Source organism: Hemitrygon akajei, chromosome 4 (assembly GCF_048418815.1).
Source record: "Hemitrygon akajei chromosome 4, sHemAka1.3, whole genome shotgun sequence".
NCBI lineage: Eukaryota > Metazoa > Chordata > Chondrichthyes > Myliobatiformes > Dasyatidae > Hemitrygon > Hemitrygon akajei.
Window position 1 is genome coordinate 139,175,803 of NC_133127.1, and position 19,880 is coordinate 139,195,682.

Below are 19,880 nucleotides of genomic sequence, written 5' to 3' on the forward strand. Positions count from 1 at the left end.
GGTGTACCGGCCCACATTACCTCCGACAGAGGCACCCAGTTCACCTCCAGCCTGTGGTCAGCGATGGCCAGCCTTTTGGGGACACAGCTGCACCACACAACTGCCTACCACCCACAGTCAAACGGACTGGTGGAGCGTTTCCACCATCACCTGAAGTCGGCTCTCATGGCCCGCCTCAAAGGGCCTAACTGGGCGGACGAGCTTCCCTGGGTCCTGCTCGGAATCCGCACGGCGCCCAAAGGAGATCTGCTCACCTCGTCGGCCGAGTTGGTGTACGGCGCACCCCTGGTCATCCCCGCGGAGTTCATACCAGCCCCAAGGGGGCAAGAGGAAGAACCCGCAGCGGTCCTGGGCAGACTACGCGAGAGGCTTGGTAACCTGGCCCCCATACCCACTTCGCAGCATGGGCAGAACCCGACCTGCGTACCCAAAGACCTGCAAAACTGTAAGTTTGTTTTTGTACGACGGGGCGGGCATCGGCCACCGCTACAGCAGCCCTACGAGGGGGCGTTTATGGTGATCAGAAACAATGGGTCCACGTTCGTGCTGGACATTGGGGGAAGAGAGGAGGTTTTCACGGTGGACCGACTCAAACCGGCCCATGTGGACGTGGCGCAGCCGGTCGAGATTCCGGCACCGCGGCGCAGAGGCAGACCTCCCAAACAGAGTCCGACCCAGACTGTGGACATTGGGGGGTGTATCGCCGGTTCTGGGGGGGGGTTATGTGGCGACCCACTTCCCAGCGCACTCAAACCGGCTCACAAATTGGCGCGCGCCGGCATTGAGACCAGTCCCAAAAAGGGCGCCAAGTCTGCTTCACCAGCAAGGGGAAAAGCCCACGCGCGGGACGGGACTGTGAATACGCTACAGCATTCCCGCCCAGGGAGAGCGGGATCAGGAAGGCTTTAAAGCGAGGCCGCGAAGTTCGAATAAATCTCTTTTGCAACTGCAGCTCATCGACTACGTGTCATTATTTCAGCGCTGCGTGTAGCACACCGCTACAAGTTGTCAGTAAACCCCAATTAAAGGATGCTGGATTTATGAAAACTGGGCTTTAATGGAATTGTAGACCCCTTCTGTAGTTTTAACATTTATACCACAGCCAGAGATGCAAGAATTGTTGAAGACAGGATAACCAATATTCCCAACCTAGTTAGGTTAGTCTCAAGTATCCAGTCACTGTCTGTTTCTGCTCTCTCTATGTCCCTACAAGCATTATTTGTGAGTGGGGGTTGGTGGGGGTTGTGGATGCTGGAGGTGGCAATGATCACTGTGGTATCTTAAGGTGTAAGTTGAGGTGGTGGGGATTTATTTAGGGGTGTCAGAAGATGCAACAGAAAAAGGAAGGACAGGAGCAAGCACAGGGGAGCAGGGCGTTCAAGGTGACTGCAGTGTGCCCTTGTTTTGCAGGTAGAAGGCCTGAGGCAGCAATAGCCTGGAGGGGTTAATAAATAAGGGAAATTATGTGGATTAGATTTATCTGGGGTATTAAAGATTACAGCAGTGGGGGGGGGGTCAGATTAAACTGGGTGTGATATTGAAGGAACAGTGACCAAATGGAAAGTGAAAGTACTGGGAATGAGGATAGAATCTAATTAGACTTGATGAGATATTCAAGGCTACAGAGAATCGGGAAAGACTGGGAGTGAACTTGATAGGAAACTGAAACTGAGGGAAGAGTATGACTTACTAGGGGCATTTAATTGTGATACTAATGGAAAGTGAGATCAGCCTAAGTGGAGTCTGTAAGTAAACTGACGAGAAAGGTGGAACCAACCTAGCATAAACATTAACAGTACAGAAGAGCCAACTCTAAGAACTTTAATAAGAGATTTGGAGATAAAATAAGGGAGCATAGTGACATCTCATCCCTAATGATTCAGGACAATCCTGGCATTCAAGCATCCAATCCAAGTCCCAGGTAAAACAAATAAAGTGGATGCGGTTGAGGGAGCAGTGTGGTGATCTGTGGAAATGGCAGCAGGGATGGAGACAAAAGGATCTACCATGTGCCAAAACCTAACTTCACTTCAGAATGACAATCAGAATCAAAATCAGGTTCATTATCACTGACATATGTCATACACTTTGTTGTTTCGCGGCAGCAATACAGTGGAATACACTATAATTTACAATAGGAAACATATTTTGCATATGTACTGTATATATAAATAAATTAAATTAAGTAAGTAGTACTGTGGTAAACTATGTGTACCTGTCTGGACACGTCCCTCTGCTGACTGCTCCTGTGGCTCCTCCCACAGACCCCTGTATAAAGGCAATTGGAGGCACTGCTCCCCCCTCAGTCTCCGAGATGCTGTGCTCAATTTTGCTGCTAATAAAAACCTATCGTTCGCCTCCCGTCTCCGAGAGTTATTGATGGTGCATCAAGTACAAAAAAGAGAGGGATAAAATAGCGAGGTACTGTTAACGGATTCATAGTCCATTCAAAAATTTGATGGCAGAGGAGAAGAAGTTGTCCCTAAAATACTGAGTGTGTGTCGTCAGGTTCCTGCATCTCATCATTGATGGTAGCAATGAGAAGAAGGCATATCCTGGGTGATAGGACTCCTTAATGATGGATTATGCCTTTTGAGGCATCGTCTTTTGAAGATGTCCTCACTGCTGTGGAGGATAGTGCCCATGATGGAGCTGGCTGAGTTTCAACATACTGGTGACATTGCAAGTCTCCTCAAACTGCATGCCTTATGAAAACAGGTTGAGTGAACTCGGCTTTTCCTCCTTGGTGCGACGGAGGATGAGAGGTGACCTGATAGAGGTGTGTAAGATGATGAGAGGCATTGATCGTGTGTATACTCAGAGGCTTTTTCCCAGGGCTGAAATGGTTGCCACAAGAAGACACAGGTTTCAGGTGCTGGGGAGTAGGTACAGAGGAGATGTTAGGGATAAGTTTTTCACTCAGAGAGTGGTGAGTGCGTGGAATGGGCTGCCAGCAACGGTGGTGGAGGCGGATACAATAGGGTCTTTGAAGAGACTTTTGAATAGGTACATGGAGCTTAGAAAAATAGAGGGCTATAGGTAAGCCTAGTAATATCTAGGGTAGGGACATGTTCGGCTCAACTTTGTGGGCCGAAGGGCCTGTATTGTGCTGTAGGTTTTCTCTGTTTCTCATGAAATATAGCTGCTGGCATGTTTTCTTTGTAATTGCATCAATATGTTGGGACCGGGACAGATCTTCAAAGATGTTGATAATCAAGTACTTGAAACTGCTCACCCTTTCTATTGCTGACCCAGGACATAACCTCTTCATTGTTGCTATCAGGAAGGAGGTATGGAAGCATAAAGGCACACACTCGATGATTCAGGAACAGCTTCTTCCCCTCTGCTGTTGATTCCTAATGCTTCAAAGGTTCAAATGTTTATCTTATTATCAATGTATGTATGTATGTAGAATACCAGTTTGAGATTTGTCTTCTGTAGATAGCCATAAAATACAGAAAACCATAGAAGTAGTTGAAAGAAAGACATCAATCCCCCCCTCCGCATGAAAAGAAAAAGAAACAAAACAATATCCTCAATGGACATTGAACCCATGAACACTACATCATTTAAAAAAAATTATTTCTGTTTCTATACTATTTTTGATTTAACTATTTAATATACATAGACACAGCATACATGTATGTGCCAGTGATATTAAACCTGATTCTGATCCATAACCAGTTCAACCCATCACAGGATTACATAACCTATTGAAGTGGGCTTCCTGAACTGTAATATTGTCAGATGAGTAGGGCCAGATATCCACATCCATAGAATATCCAGTCCTGCACCATGCATCTTTTGGACCGTCAATTTCAATGTTTCTGTACTGTTTAAATGTAACCGCTTCATATGTTATAAATTATGTGGAACAATTTGTACAGGAGGTAGTTGATGCGGAAAATGTTAAAGGTGAATTGCACAAATACATATCAGAGTAAATGAAAAAAAGAGGTATGATGGATGGATTGTAAGTCTGGAAACTGAATTGCATGACTCAGTTTCTTCAGTCACTATGACAATAAGAGTCAATCTTACATGGAACAGTTGGCATTAGTGATTATTTATGGATGAAATTATGCCAGTTGCCATACTGAATCAGAGATTTCCATGGGTAATCTATGCTGGAATACCAGATCTTCTTCCAGCGTCAGGAGTTCCTAATGGCATTACAATTCATGTGGTACTCATTCTCACTCGTACTGACACAAACTGAAGCTGAATCTGTGGCAACTGAGGAACAGTGTAACTGGGACCAGGAGCACACCTTGCTGATTTATTGCTTTTTTTCCCCAGGCATTTTACTGACATTGGGAGGGCTGACTGGGCTGCTTCGGAATCCACTGCAGAAATCTTCCAAAGTTGACAGGGTATTTAAAAGGACACTGAGTGTTTTCTTTAGCTGGCAGGCTGCTCATTTCTTGCATGCCACTGTAATGATACTGCTGAAAGCATGCATTGATATGGGTATTACTGGCCACTCAGCGAGAACTCAAGAAGACCTTGGCACAGAGGGCAAGGACAGGCACATTATTAAGAGCTAACTTCTAGAGAGGCTTCAGGGACACCATATCCTTCCTAGGCCTCTCTGATGAATAATTTTTTTTTAGGTTCATCTTTTATAAGTTTGTCATTACTGAGGTATGTGAAATTTTGCAGGGACTATGGTCGTGCACTTTGTCCAGACTAGTCACACCATGGGAGCCAGATCATATTGATTCTGATTCCTGATGAAGGGTCTCGGCCCGAAACGTTGGCTACTCTTTTCTCACGGATGCTGCCTGACCTGCTGAGTTCTTCCAGCGTTGTGTACGTATTCTTTGATCCACAGCAGCATCTGCAGTTGTATTTTTGTGTCATATTGATTCTTGACTGCTTCACTGCAGGATGTCTCCAAATAGTCACAATAGATTTCTTACTACTCACCAGCACCTCAGAATAATCATACTGGCACTGAATTGACAATGATTTTATTTTATCAATTTGGTGATTTTGATTTGAGGAGACCTAAATTGTCATCAGTATTGAACTTTTTTTGTTGTGTTAAGAGTAAGTGAGATCTACTATGATCTATTAAAATCCAATTTCTAAGCAGTTAAATCTTACCTTTATCCATGACAAAGTCGATCATTCTGGTCCTGATGTCCCAGAAACTATACTCCAACATGACATGTCTGAGACTGACAAGTCAAATCTCCAAATTTGTGTTGGAATCCTCATCTAGTGGAATAAAATAATGAATCGTGCAGGGAATTTAGGATTACTCAGACATGGCAATTCTGATGTTTTGAGCCGTTAATCGAGTCTCTGTGGTGGGCATGCATACTGAATTTGGTAATCTTATTGAGGTTTAGCTGAAATTTCTCTACTGTATAAATGTTCATGTACTGATGACTCACTATGACCTGTTGAAGAACGTAGCTTATGCTATGTATCTGTAAGGAATGAAGACCACAGTACAGTATTTCAAATGCACTGTAATGCTGGTTTTCACGTTGGCTAAGTTCATACTCATCAATGATCCATCATACCAGTTACTGCTTGGTCAGGAAGCTACTTCCTGTTTGCTTACATGCTTAATGAAATAATGGCAATGTGCACATAAAGGAGCTTTGATTTTCAGCTGTGGTTTAATTAGGGTGCTGCATTTCAAAAATTACATAATGTCTGCTTGGATGTCATTTTATTGTAACTTTATCTTACGATATGCATGACAGTATATTATTTTGTAACCATGGAGTATCCATATTGCTGATATCTTATGGAATACAGATGAGGTTCCTGAGCTGAAAAGGCTGGATATGAAATCTGAGGACAATCATCATTAATGGAATTTTCCAAGATGCAGATTTGTTTACCATTCCTGAAGGTCAATATCAACATCAGCACTGTTTATGGAAAATTTTAATGCTCAGTTTCACAGGAACATGGGAAAATGATCAATTATGAGGCATTACCTTGCATGAATGTTTAGAAACTATTAAAAGGCTCCCTACTACAATAAGATGGGCACTTAACCTCACAATCTACCTCATTATGATCTTACACCATGTTAACCTGCACTGCACTTTCTCTGTAGCTTTTACACTTTATTGTGCATTTGTTCTACCTCAATGCATTATTTCATGACTTTATCTGTATGAACAAAATGAAGACAAGCTTTTCACTACATCTTGGTATATGTAACAATAATAAACCAATTCCAATTCTAATTTCAAGATATATGTGAACTTGCAGAGGCTAACTGTTTTTATGGTGTTCTTTATTGCAACAAATGTAACCAATTAGAAATACTGTAGAATATTTTCCTATTTCAGGGATTGAGCACTCCTAGTTGAAGCAAGGTTGGATGCAAGATAAGGTTGTTTCTACAGTAACACACACAAAATACTGAGAGGAACCCAGCAGGTCAGGCAACATCAATGGAGCAAAATGAACAGTCGACGTTTCTAGCAGAGACCTTCCTAAGGAGTCTTAAGGAGTCAGGTCTTGGCCTGAAACGTTGACTGTTCAGTTAAGTCAACCTCAGAAGATGTTATCCTCTTGTATTTATTTCTCACAGCAGCTTTTCTGAATGAATCACCAAATGAAAATGAGAATGCAGATGAATCCATGGAATTACAAACAAACTGCATTCATGTTGCTTGGAATTTTCCAGTCAATTGGGAAAGGACAATTGAATTCCAGTAGCTTTAGTTATGTCTGATATCAAGAGCCAGAGTGAAAGGCTGGTGTATTCAGCCATTGTGCTACCTTAATCTCTCAAACACCGCCTTAAGGGTCTTGTGCCTTGAATGCATTGTATGCTTTTGCTGGATTATAGAGAAGTGTATGTGATATTATAAGCCATGATTTTTCACTTTGATTAGGAGATTTCCAGAGGTTCTGATGAGTATGATGATGGAGAGTTGCTTGGCAAACCTTAAGCTTGCTTTGCAATAGGAAGAAATATATCGCACTGTTTGATATTTCAGATTCACCAAATCTTTTTAGTTACTGTAATTAGCTGGACTGTGACATCAAATTTATCGTAATCAGTTAATCCATGGAAATAACAGAGGAACGCTAAAGAATATCATCCAATGCAATGCAAAATAATAAATGTGCTGGCTGTTTACAGTCATAGAGTCATTGAACTGCACAACATAGAGATGGGCCTTTCAGCCAACAATGGCTGTGTCGACTTTCTATGCTTCGCCTATTTAAATGTTAGTTTAAATGTTAGTAATGGTATCTGATTCCACCACCTCCTCTGTTCCAGATATCAATCATCTCTGTTGAAAAGTCTTCCCTTCAGATCCCCTCAAAAGCTCCTCCTCTCACCTTAAAACTATGCCCTAACAAGGGAGAAGGATTTTGGCTATCTACAGCTCTTGTAACTTTTCTCCTCAAGCAGGTCACCCCTCAGTCTCCTTCACTCCAGGGAAAACAAACACTCCCTATCCAATTTCTTAGCATGACTAAAGTCCTGTAGTACAAGGAACATCTGGAGATTCTCCTCTGCACTCTCACCAGCGCAATCACATCCTTATAGTGTGGTGACCAGGCCTGAACACGATACACCAAATTAGCCTAAACAATGTTTTATAAAGTTGCAACATAGCCTATGCTGTGACTCTTGTACTCTGTGCCCGATCTATGAAAGCATACATCCTATATGCTCTCTTCACCACTCAATCCACCTGGGCTGCCACTTTAAGGGGAGTATGGACTTACACCCTGAGGTATTTCTATTCATTAACATTCATTTGTGGCCTACCATTTACACTAGTACCTCTATTTGACTTAACATACATCACTGCACTTGGCAATTGTCAGGATTAAATTCTATCTGCCAATACTCTACCCAACCTACTATCTGATTTATACCTTGCAGTAGCCATCCTATCCACAGTATCACAAATTTTTATGTTGTCTACATATTTCCTAAGGGGACCCACTCTTTCTTAAGCTATCCACTTCCTCCTAATATACTTATAGAGTGACTTAAGATTTTCCTTAATATTGCCTGTCAAGGTTATTTCACGGCCTCTTTTTGCCTTCAAAGTTTCTTTCTCAAGTACATTTCTACACCCTCTATATTTCTCGAGGGACTTGTGTAGCTGCCAATACTTGTCATATGCTTCCTTTTCATCCTGATCGCTCTTCAGTAATCTTCTTAATTTAAGGTTTCCTAATCTTGCCATCTTTGTTCTTCACTTTTACCAGTAATTCTTGCCTTTAACAGCAATCATAACTCTCTTTTAGATACTCCTGCTTGTCTGATATTGTTTTTCCAACAATATCAGACAAAGTTCCCATTCTACTTTTATTCTTTTCTTATGTTATTGAATTCATTCTTTCCCCCAATTTTGGAACCTAACCTGAAGACCAACCATATTCCTTCACATAATTACCTTGAAGTTTTTACAGAATAAACTCTGTTTCCAAGTGCTCGCCAACCAACACTTCCACCACCTAATTCCTTTTGTTAAGGTCAAGTCTAGCCCCATCAATGGTAGGACTGTCTTAAAAGACTATCTTGGACATCTATACGACATACTGTCTTAAAAGACTATCTTGGACACGCTCAGCAAATTCTATCCCATGTAAGACCCTTGAACTAAGGTAACCCATTCAAATCTGGAAAGTTAAAATTCCCCTGTACTATAATGCCGTTCCTTTTACAGATTTTTGCAATTTGATTACAAGTCATAGTTTAGAAGCAAGGTCTATCATTCCTATGCAAAATACACTGAATGAGGTGAGACTAGCACAAATTACTGTTATAGATATAACAGAAGTCACATCAATTCAAAATAGCAAAATATTTTGTTACGTACCCTGTAACTGGGTGTCTTACCAGCAAAGATAGAAGTGTCCGTTGGAGTCTGGTACTATTTTCAAAACAGTGTTTATTAGTAAAATATACAAATCAATATCAACAATGCAAATATACAGATAATACACGTTAGCAATGCTAAACCTAAAAGTGTGGGTATAATAATAATCAATAATAAAGAAGCTCTATCATTGTCTAGGGGATAATGAATTATCATGGGAAAGTATAAAGTTCCGTTCAGTTCATGTAGGCCGAGGTAGTTGTTGGTTCTTTGTGTTGTAATTGTTGGAGGGGGAGAGAGAGAGAGAGTGAGAGAGCAAACAGTGACAGCTACAGTCATGCAAACCTTCCTTTACGTTCTTGATCTGTCGATGTGTTGTGGCCATTCAGGTATGACCCCTTTGTCCTTTAGCTAGACCGTTCTTCTATGGTGGACTCGTCACCCAGGCAAGGGTGGACACACACACAAGCCCCCACCGGCCTCGGTATAAACACTGTGAGTTAAAATTGACCGATCCTTCGTTCAGTCTCCGATGCCCCACACTTTCTTGTGGGTTCCAACACTTAAGCAGTGCTCACTAGTGTGCCTCCTGGTGCGTCTCAGGGGTGTCTCCCCAGACCTCACTTTTATCCCTACTCACGGGGTCTCAGGTGTCAATCAGTTTTGAATGGCTTAGCCCATCAAACCAGCCCACTCCGGCTGTCCACTGAGGAATTTTAATGAACAGAATAGTACCAAGTAAACAGCCCTCTCCAGAGCCGTAAGTCTTACAGGAGTCATAATATGGTCTCTCTCCCCTGGTGTTAACTCTCCCTTATCTGAAGCAAATGTTCCAGTCCCAGTATGTTTTTGTTCCATCTCTTTCTCTCTCATTAACAGCCTGGCAACAGCAACGATTTGTAATTCTGCCAGGGGAGGGGGACATGGGCAACCTTGCACCCTTCTGCCCATCAGAGCTGTTCATCCTTCGTAACAATTTTAATTTAAAAAGATAATTGATCCTTAGTATGCTTCTATAAACAGGAGAGCTTGCTAAGCAAACTCCATTGATGTGATTTCTTCATAGACAATAAGTTTTCCCAATACAAAAAAATCACAGAGAGCAAGTCTAGGTACACATTATTGAAACAATTGGGAACAGCATGCAACTTGGTTTATATTAAATAGCATTTATGCCACAGGCAGCAATATTGGAAAGCAAAAAAGCTTCAAGACAGAAGTATGTTTAAATGGTCACTAGACAGTAGATTGCTCAGTCTTCATAATGATACATTTCTGAGTATATCTGCCCAAGTACCACTGATGAAGAATAATGAATTTCAATTTTTTTTTCGGAAGAACTACAAAAAGCTGTTGGGCCAGATGAAATATTTTTAATGAATCACTTAGCAAATAAACTACCAATGGTTACACTAATTGATTGACATAGGTGGGCAATGATTGGCTAGAACAGAAAGAGATGTTTACCATGAATGCTTCAAAATCATACTTAAACACACTACTGGAAAATTATGCTGAAATGTTTACATGGAGTAGATGGTATTAGTAAAGTTACTTTCAAGGGTATATCAGATTATGATGTATGTAGCTTCATCAAGCCAGGTGAAAATCAAATATGCTTTGAAGAACCAGCAAGGGGAAGAGTTAGATAATGTATAACAAAATGAAGTTCTAGTGAAAGCAAGGCAGAATGATTGGGAAACACCAACAGTATCACCAATTATGTATTGATTATGGTCAATACTGAATTGGCACTAATGACAGAGTCTCCGTTACCAACTTCATAGGATCGATATATAACATAGAACATTACAGCAGAGTCCTGCCAAAGAGTTTCAGCCTGAAACGTAGACTCTACTTTTTTCCATAGATGCTACCTGGCCTGCTGAGTTGCCCCAGCGTTTTGTGTATGTTGTTCGGATTTCCTGCATCTGTAGATTTTTTGTTTGTGATTTGAAAGCACAGTGATGTTCCGACTTTTAACCTACTCTAAGACCAATCTAACCCTTGCCTCCCACATATCCTTCCTTTTTTTATTTCATCCATGTACCTTTCTAGGTGTCCTTTAAATGTCCTGAATGTACCTGCCTCCACCATCACCTGAGAGAGTATGTTCCACGCACCCACCACTTAGTGTAAAAAACTTATCTTTGACGTTCCCCCCTCCCCATACTTTCCTCCAATCACCTTAAATTGTGTCCCCTTGTATTTGCCATTTCCGCCCTGGGAAAATGTCTATGGCTGTGTACTCGATTTATGCCTCTTATCATCTTGTATACCTGTATCAAGTCACCTCTCATCCTCCTTTCCACCAGAGAGAAAAGCCCTAGATTTCTCAACATATCCTCATAAGACATGCTCATAGTCCAGGCCACATCCTGGTCAATCTCCTCTGTGCCTTCTCAAAAGATTCCACATCCTTCCTATAATGTGGTGACCCAGAACTGAACACTATATTCCAAGTTTGCTCTAAGTGTGCAGGGTTTAATTGCAACAGTACCTTGTGGCTCTTGAACTCAAACCCTTGACAAATGAAGGCCAACATATCATTATGCATTCTTAACCACCCTATCAACTTGCACGGCAATTTTGAGGGATCTATGGATCCCTCTGTTCCTCCACACTGCTAAGAATTGTGCTGTTAACCCTGTATTCTGCCTTCCAAAGTGAATCACATCTCGCTTTTCCGGGTTGAACTCCATCAGCCACTTTTCAGTGCAGTTCTGCATCCAGTCAGTGTCCCATTATGACCTAAGACAACTTTCTGCACTATCCACAACACCACCTACCTTCATGTCATCTGCAAACTTAGTAACCCACCTTTCCACTTCCTCATCCATGTCATTTACAAAGAGGAGGGAACCCTGCGGAGCACCACTGGTCACGGATCTCCAGGTAGAATGTGCCTATTCTACAACCACCTTCTATAGGCAAGCCAATTCTGAATCCACATAGACAAATTTCCCTGGATCCCAAGCTTCTTGACTTTCTGAATGAGCCCACCATGGGGAACTTTATCAAACACCTTACTAAAAACCATATACACCATATCCACTACTCTATTTTCATCAATGCCTATTGTCATATCCCCAAAGAATTCTATCAGGTTAGTGAGGCATGACCTGCCCCTCATAAAGCCATGCTGACTATCTTTACTCAGATTGTGCTTCTCCAAGTGCTTGTAAATCCTGTCTATAATAATTATTTTCCAATAATTTTCCCACCACTGAAGTAAGATTCACTTGTTGATGGTTACCCCTACTCTCTTTGTTTAACAAAGTAAGAAAACTTGCCACCTTCCAGTCATATGGAACTGTTCCTGTGGCTCGTGATGACGCAAATATTATTGCTAAAGGCACAACAATCTCTTCCTCCTACATCTTGTCCAGCCCTGGGGACCTTCTACGAAGAGTAAACAAGAGCAAAATTTTCACCAAAAAGATTGGTCACATGCATAAAATAAACTGAATATACTTGAAGAAAATCAGGAATATTTTACTCTTGATATACATAAGTGTCTGCTATGAAACACTAAAATGACAAAATGGCGTGAAATCATCGCTGAAGATATTTCTGATACAGTATGCTTCAAGATCGAAATCATTGTCTGTGCAAGTAATAAAATATACCGGCAACCAGAATTAATGACGACGAAAATGTTTACACATTAGATACAGTGTTTAACTGGCTACACAATCTCAATGTGAAGTTCAAGTTTAAATTTATTGTTAACATGGGCATACATACATAAGGTAGAAATTTATTTTTTATAACAGTAGTATGGTGTATTATATGAGGAGGATAGCATAAGTTAACACAAATATAAATTAACATAATCATTATATAAATTACAAGTGTGCAAAATATCTAACAAAATAAGCTAATACACTAGTGTAATATGAAGAGAGAGAAAGAAGTAAAAATATAGTGCAAGGTAGTTTTGAGGTTTGCAAGCCAATTCAAAAATCTGATGGCATTTGGGGAGTAGAAAGTTGAACATTCTTCGAGATGTGTGTCCTCAGGCTCCTGTACCTCCTCTAACATGGCAACAAGATGAGGGCATGAAATTCAAAAGAAGCAAATGTGCACTTGGACTGAAAGAATTTGCTGACTTTGGGCTTGGATAGATGTAAATGGTTTGCAAAGAAAAACCAGAAACAACTGAAAATCATGGAAAAACTCAGTAGGTCAAGCTGCATTTCTGAAGAAACAAATAAAGTTAATATTTTGAGTTGACAACTTTTTGCTAGAGCTGGGAAAAGTTTGGACTTTAGAACAAGCTGAGAGAGCAGAGAAGGAAGATATATGGGAAGAATGGAGAGAACAAAGAGAAAGGTTTATGTTAGAGTGGAGAGATTGAGCAGAATCAACCATCATATCAAAAATAGAGTTCCTAAACATTGTCCGCTGATAATCAATATTAACATCATCAATGAGTTTCGACTAACCTGGTTCACTGAAATAAATCATATTACTGAATAATGAATAAGTGAATGAAATTTTATTTATTTCAGTCAGTACAAACATAACAAAAAGCATTGTTTTCAACGATGATTTCATAAGACAGAACTAAATAATAAAAAAACTTTAAAAACAGACCAAAAGGGGGGTGTAGGCTGAAGCTACAGTTATTACGCCAACCTTCTTACTTATACAAAAAATATTTGGTGTCAATCATCACATCAAAACAAAAAATTTTATAATCTTTTAACACAAAATCCAATTCCAAGTATCATTTATTTACATTACTCCCATTCATATTAAATCATGTATTTTATATTTGTTCATTAAATTATTTTTAAATAATTTTTAAAACTTGTTAATTGTGGTGCACGTTTTTAAATTCTCACTACAACTGTTCCATAGATTCACCCCTCTGACTGAAATACAATGATTTTTTTACATTTGTTCTTATCCTTTGTTTTTGAAATATACATGTTCTGCTCAAATCATGATGACTTTCTCGCATTTTAAACAATCTTTGGATACTTTGTGGTAACTGTCCATTTTTTTTACTTTATACATAATTTGTATTATTTAAAAATCTATGAAATCTCTGAATTTTAAAGTGTTTAGTTGAATAAATAGTGGATTAGTTGGCTCATAATAACTTGTCTTATTTACAATTCGTATGGCTTTCTTTTGGAGTAGAAAAATTGAGATTTTATTTGTTTTGTGTGTATTTCCCCATGCCTCTACACAGTAAGTCATGTATGGGATGAAAAGTGAACAGTATAATGTATACAAAGATTCCTGATTTAAGAAATCTTGTGCTTTGTACATTATTGCAATAGATGTTGACATTTTTGCTTTGACATAATTTATATGTGGTTTCCAGCTTAATTTATTATCTATTACTACTTCTAAAAATTTTGTTTTGGAAACCTTACCAACTTCAACATCATTTATCTTAAGTTTACTATATGAGTTTAGTACACGGTTTCCAAATACTATGAATTTAGTTTTACTTAGATTCAGTGATAACTTGTTAGTATCATACTATTTCTTTATAGTTTTTAGTTCTTTCTCCACTGTATCCAAAAGCTGTTTCAGATGTTCCCCACTACAAAATATAGTTGTATCATCAGCAAATAATATACTTAAGATTTATATAGGATAATATAATCTACATAAGATTTATATAAAATAATTTAAAATGAGTTAGTTTAGCAATAGGAGTAACAAACATTGAATTCTCCAGAAAATCTGCTGGCCTGACACCACCAAAATCCTAAGGATGCTAATTACTGGTGTTATGTTGCAATTCCTTTATCATTTCCATACTTAACTATTCTAATTCATTTCTGAAAAAAAAGCCTTTTTAAAACTTAAATCTGTCCCTCCATAAATGTTGCCTGATTTTCCAACTATTTCCAAGTTTCACTTTAAACTTATTTGTGTATTTTAAATCCTTCATCTTCATCCTATCTCTCTAAAGTCCTCCAGCTTACAGCCACTTGAAAACCTGTACATTCCCCATCTCTTTCCCTCATACCTGAGCTCCAAGATCAGGAATTTCATTTTTTATTCATTCTATCTCAATACACCTTTCCCTCTTTTATTATACCCCTTTTTTTATATCTGGAACAAGTTTTTTGCTAACCCTATTAACATCTGCTTTGGTTTGCATTCCTTTCTTTTATATTCCCTTTTCAAATGTTTGTGATGCTTTGAAAATGTTTTCTTTTTGCTGTAGTTAATTGAATCAGGTAAATTTAAAGACAAATTAATTTGGTAAGTCATTTGACACTGGTAGAAATTTAGATTTTGCTTTGTTTTGATTCGATTAATTTATGTGCCAGAATTCAATATTTTGTGATGCTTCCTACCAATAACATTTTTTGATGTTCATTAGGGGCCTAAAAATAATAAGCCGCATAAATGAAACAGATCCAGAATTCACATTGTAGTCACATACGGGTAGGCATTGCTTACAATTTAAATATGGCTGAATTAAAGATTATACCTGCATATCCAGCAGAGTCTTGGAAGATCTCAAGGCAATTAGCTCATTTATAAATGTTTACATTGACAGCTATGGCTAAAGGATTATCTAACCATCTAATATATAACAGGACTTATTTGTTTTTATTCTACTGGACTTGTTCCAGTGCCTTGCAAATAATACCATCATATAAACAATATCGAAGAGTCAATATACTGCCAGACGTGCTAATTATTAAACTTTTCCTGTTTTAATATCATAGAGTCAAAACAAGCAAAGTTTAATAATTAGCAGGACAGGCAGTAAATTTGGATAAAGAAAACTAGATTAAATTCTAACAGAACAATGTTCAAAAACAAGATTTGTAAATGAATCCTTTCTCAGCTCTTTCTGCCAAGCATTTCAGATCTTCTGTTGTACCCTGCTTTTACGTTCAGGAAATCTGTGTACTGAGATAAAATTTCAATGTCCTTTTAACATTGAATATTGATTAAATTGAATGAATGATTATACATGGAATATTATTAGTATATTTAAAAAGAGCCAAACATCTCCCTCAGGATCATTTCCCACATGCAGGGTCGATGTGCTTGAATTAAGTGTGGAAGTTTGTAGTGTCATGCTTCATAAGGGCAGCAAAGCCTATCAGCTCTCAACTCTCTGTTCAGAAATCTCTCAGTTTACAGGCTGATTGAGAGGAAGCTACTGGCATAACGAAGGAAGCCCTGAACACCACCAGTGATGAAGGGCCTTCATTGCTGCCCTAAATGCCAGTGGCCTAACGGACAATAACACACAGGTTGATGGGATTTCAGCTCTCCTCAGTGACTCGTCTTTTGGAAAAGACATAAAAATCAATATGGTAACCATGCCTCCACAATATTGTAATGAATAGCAAAAAAAATATACAGTAGTGACAGAAAGTGGGGAGAAATAAAACTAGTTCTGCCATTCGTAGGAATGAATTTATGAACGTACATTGTGCATAAATTGACTGGTTGCATCGCAGCTTGGTATGGGAACACCAATGCCTTTGAATCGAAAAGCCTACAAAAAGTAGTGGATATGGCCCAGTCCATCACAGGTAAAGCCCTCCCTGCCATTGAACACATCTGGACTAAAAGCTCTTTCAGACAAACAGCATCCATCATCAAGGACTTACATCAACCAGACCATGCTCTGTTCTTGCTATTGCCATCTGGAAGGACGTACAGGAGCATCAGGCCCCACATCACCAAGTCAGGAACAGTTATTACCCCCGCAGCCATTAGGTTCTTGAACCTGAGGGGATAACTTCACTCACTCCAACAGTAAATTGTTCCCACAACCTATGGACTCATTTTCATTGAATCTTCCATCTCATGTTCTTAATATTTAGAATTATAGAAAACTACCGTAGAGAAACAAGCCCTTCAGCCCATCTAGTCTGTGCCAAACTATGATTCTGTACAGTCCCTTCACCTGCACCAATCCTGTACCTCTCCATAGCTATCACATCTATGTACCTCCCCAAATTTCTATGATTACTAATTAATTTCTTTCTTCTTCTTGTATTTGCAAAGTTTGTTGTCTTTGGACATTGGTTGTCTGTCTCGTGTACGTTTTTAAATTGATTCTATTGTGTTTCTTTGTATTTACTGTGAATGCCCTCGAGAAAATGTAGTATATGGTGACATATATGTAGTTTGTTAATACCTTTACTTTGAACTTATGAATTTAATACTATTGGAACTCAATCTTATGTGGGGCGTTCATTAATCGGATGTTCGTAATCTAGGGATTTACCTTGGAGACAAATCCCCTTTGGGCTTCCTTACTTTATTTTAAACTACCATATCCCTACTATAAGGTCACGTATTCCGGTATTGATGTGGACGGGTTTTCTTTGACCTCGATATCTGTTGCAGCTGACTTTTCTACTGCCTGGGCTCCATTACATTGGATCCAATAAAACAATTTGTGGTTGTATTTGGAAGTGTGCAACCCTACTACACCCAGTATTTTCATAAACGTCACAAAATGCAGTGATTATATGCATCACGTTTTCTGGCAAGAACTATTGATTTACATAATGTCTACCCCACTTCCAAAACCCTCACAACTCTTCGAAGACCTTGTGGATAGAAATATACGGAGCGCATGCGCTACCGGTTTGCGACTACAAATCCCGACAAGCATCGCGGTCGAATTCCAGCTCCCGTTTCCGTTTCGAAAGAAATTACGTCATTGTTAAAGCTAGGAGAAAGTGGGTGCATTGTGCAATATAGCGTCCTGTGGTGCAGCGCTGGAGATAGAGTCAAAAGCAGGGCATGACTGCTGTACTCTCAAGCACAGTGTAACTACACCTTTCACACAGCGACGACGAGGGAAAATAAAACCCGAAGCAAGTAAGTTTCTATTTCAAAGTGGTTTTTGTGTTATGAACGACTTCTTACCTTCATTGGCATGCTTGTGTTTTCTCCCACTTCCAACAGTATTCATGGAAATCAGTCTGAAGTGGTCGTGATTTCTGGACTGATTTCATATTGGTCATTCGTGTATTTGACATTGTCAGAATTGCTCTTGTATTGTTTGATTTTTAAGTATTTACAGCGTCACGGCTCATTGTATGCAGAAGACTAAAGGCTATTTTTAGTTTCCTAAAGTGCAAATATGTGATTTATCGTTAAATATTTTAATACTTTTGTATTTTTAACACTGAAAGTTTAATTTTAACAAAAGTTGTGATTAATTTTGTATCGTGTGCTTGATTTTTTTTTAAAAACTGGTTTTAAAAATTACAACTTTTATTTTCCAAAGGGCATATAAGTATGTCATACTGAATTTGGGGATTGAAGAAAGAAGTGACTAGAGGATTTTCATTCAGTATTTGGCTCATGCATTGGAAAGGGCACCACTATTTTATACAGTTCAGATATCCTGAGGGCACAATGTATAATAATACATCAGTAAAATCTTTTTTTTGATGATGTGAGCAAAAAGTCATTTAAATAAAGATATGTATTATGTACTTGAAACAATTTGGTTCAGTTTTTTTCTTAAATGCTATTCATAGTCGACAAGCTTTTCTTGTGTTCAAGCAGTAGTGTTTTTATACAAAACTGAATCAGAATACATTTGAGTCAAATGATCCTTGTGTATTTTGAGAGGTATTTAATGTTGAGGTTTAACACAGATTTGGTTAACATATTACAAGCTTTTAATATGACTGAATTCAGTGGATTAGATTTCAAGTTATGCATTGATAACAATATTTGTTAGCTCCACTATACAACTTTTCAAAACTGATCCAGATAAAATCCAAATAAAATATAGCAGATAATTATTTTACTGTTTACACAGTAGGTAATAACTGAAAGCATTGGTTTAGAAATACTCTTACTGAATATTGGGCAGATTTTGCTGAAGATTGTGATTTCAAATCCAAGTACTGAAATGGGTTATCCCACAAATTGAAACGTGAAATATTTCTACTCTATAAATGTTTGTGTTTTTTTTCACAAAGTAAGATTCTAAAATACTGCAATTTGTATACTTAAAAGTTCAACTGTTGAGCTGTTAATGTCAATGAAGCTGGGAGCAGAGTTGGGGTAATTTAATAAATGTCATTTTGAAAGTGAGCTGCCAAATATGTGGAGTACTGTAAGTGAAAATTGGAGAGTTTGTTTTGAAACAGCGAAATGTAGTATTTAATTTATTTGTGAATAATAAGTACTGTTACTTTTTGTAACCAAAATTTGGTCAAAGATTATTTTCAATTAAATAAGTTGAAGAGAATGTTTAATGTGAGAGATCAAACATAAAATCAGTGTGCTGCAGTTGCCACAGATACTTAGAGCTAGTACTGTGAATGTAGTCACTGCAGATAATATCTGGTGATGATTTTGCTGTTGCAACAACAGTAGGAGTAGTTGTGGACTTTGTCATCAAGTAGCTCTCAAATACAGAATCAGTAACCTTTGTTCTGCACGAATCTACAAGTTCTCTCTCTCATCTGACATTAGTGCTTACTTGTAACTATTTGAATCTTGATATCCAGAAACTCGTTATTTAAATCATTTTTTGTCACAATTAAGTCTCATTTTCTTTTGAAGATCACTTCAACTGCCAACTCTCATTATCCTGTCACTTAAATGTAGAGATGCTGGACACTAAATATTTTGTATAAAATGACTTCTCTACTTAAATGTGTTCCTAAAAAAAAAAGATTACTATGCCAATGACATTTGCTACCTTGCTTAACATAAGATTCAACCAAATCTTTTAAAGACAGAAAAGTCTAGTATGTTTCTATAATAATACGTATGTTGTGAATGTAGGCCAATCTTATGTTAAAAATAACTTTGCAGTATGGCTGTTAATTTTTTTAGCTAGAAAGAGCAAGATGTTTGGAACTGCCACCTGTAGTCTGAAAGGCCTATGCATCCTGAAGTTTAATGTGTGATTCAGACAGTGACTGGGCTTGAGGATGGTGCAATGCATGGGTCATGGACTGATTGAGATATTTAGGAAAGCATCGTTCATTTTAAAGGCAATTGCATTAAAAAATCTCTATTTAAAATTGTTTTGTTTCCTGTGTCCAATACATAACTGCCATTCTAAAGAAGACA

At 38.6% G+C, this 19,880-nt stretch overlaps 1 protein-coding gene across 1 annotated transcript in view; it reads left to right on the forward strand.

Moving 5' to 3' along the window:
• Positions 1 to 17,516: 17,516 nt before the first annotated feature.
• rab30 (RAB30, member RAS oncogene family) overlaps positions 17,517 to 19,880 on the forward strand; it is a 68,398-nt gene continuing 66,034 nt past the window's right edge. Inside the window, exon 1 of the mRNA XM_073043450.1 lies at positions 17,517 to 17,657. The gene's annotated coding sequence lies outside the window, so the exon portion shown is untranslated. The remainder of the gene's footprint in view (positions 17,658 to 19,880) is intronic.